This window comes from Sinocyclocheilus anshuiensis, unplaced genomic scaffold (genome assembly GCF_001515605.1).
Source record: "Sinocyclocheilus anshuiensis isolate Anshui unplaced genomic scaffold, SAMN03320099.WGS_v1.1 scaffold801, whole genome shotgun sequence".
NCBI classification, from domain to species: Eukaryota; Metazoa; Chordata; class Actinopteri; order Cypriniformes; family Cyprinidae; genus Sinocyclocheilus; species Sinocyclocheilus anshuiensis.
This window is the reverse complement of record NW_015536541.1, coordinates 632492-634019: the sequence shown is the minus strand read 5'-3', so window position 1 is coordinate 634019 and position 1528 is coordinate 632492.

Genomic DNA, 1528 nt, shown 5'->3' with positions numbered 1-1528 from the left:
AATCCACTTATTTTAATTGGAGTTATTATTGGTAATTCGCATTTGTTCTTATAAATGTCATTTAACCATATATATATATATATATATATATATATATGTGTGTGTTTTCTTGCATTGCACTAGTTCATGTATAATTTTACAATTCAAATGATTTCTTATTTCAATAAAAAGTTGTAAGTGTATTAATAACATGGTATTAAGATGGTAATAACATAGCAATAACATAGTAATAGGTAACACTTTGTAATGTTTGCACATTTACTCATTAAAGAGTAGTTATGTATAAGATGCAATATATTCTTTGTTTAAAAAAGACAGAACTGACCCGGAATGCGAAAACAGTCTGCATGTTTTTTTTTTTTTTTGGAATAGTCCATTTTAACTAGATTGGAATATTGTTTATTGATCTTTTCACTATTGCATTAAATAAGTATTTTTATATGTGACATGTTGGTTACTTCATCTGCCCTCTTGGGTGGATATTTTTCACAGAGCTTGTTGCAGTTTAAATTTGGGATTAAAGCTCTGTAGGTTTTGATCTTCTGTTATTGGACACAGTTTCCTTTCTTAGCTATTTGTGTACCATGTGTTTAATCTATCAGGGCCATCCAGGTGTAGGACTATCATCAGACCAGGCTGATAGCATGCGTTCTCCAGTGGTTCTTTGCAGCAGCCTCTTCTTATCAAGAACCATTTTCTTTTTATAGGGAACTTGACATCTTGAGACTTCGAAGAAGCTGGCACTGCTTAATTAAGACTGAGCTAAAGTCACTATAGTTCAGGAGAAAGGAGTCCATAGGTCCTTCCAGTCAGGTTTCTACAGCTGAAGCATGTAAATTGGGCACCACTAACATCACTGAACAAATTTGCAAAAATAATGATTGTTTTCAGGGCTTCCTGAACACCCTGTGGAGCTTCAGGAACCTTTTGTGGAGCTTAAGAAGATGCTCCTATTGCATCAGACTGTAAAATCGTTTTGGTTATAATTGGAACCTTTATTTTAAAGTCTGTGTTTTAAGGAGAGAGAAGGAGGAAGAGAGAGATATAATGAGAGGGAAGGACTGAACCGTGCGGAGGGGGTGTATGGGGACTCTAAGGGTGCATCTGTTCTCTTCCACTTGGCCTGTGCCCGGCACATCCCATCTCCACGGTGATGCTCAGGGGCTCATCATCAGCACCTGTGAACAATTCATTACTATAACCTAACTGCAGGGTGTGAGTGTGTGTATGTGTGACAGAGAGAGAGAGAGAGAGAGAGAGAGAGAAGGAAAGGTGGGGGTTTGGCCTGTTAGAGCCATGTGCTGCCCTGAGGGGGTGCACTCATTTGAGAGAGTGGAACAGAGAGAGAGACAGATGAACAGAAGTACCCAGGAGAGCAGAGGAGAGTCCAAACCAGTCAAGCTATTCAACAGCTTGGGCAATTTAAACAGTAGCTCACATCTTGCCAGTTTTTTTCTCTTGCTCTCGTTCTTTCAGAACATGTGCCAGTTTTGTGTCTGTGTCAATACTACTCACTGTTTACACAGGG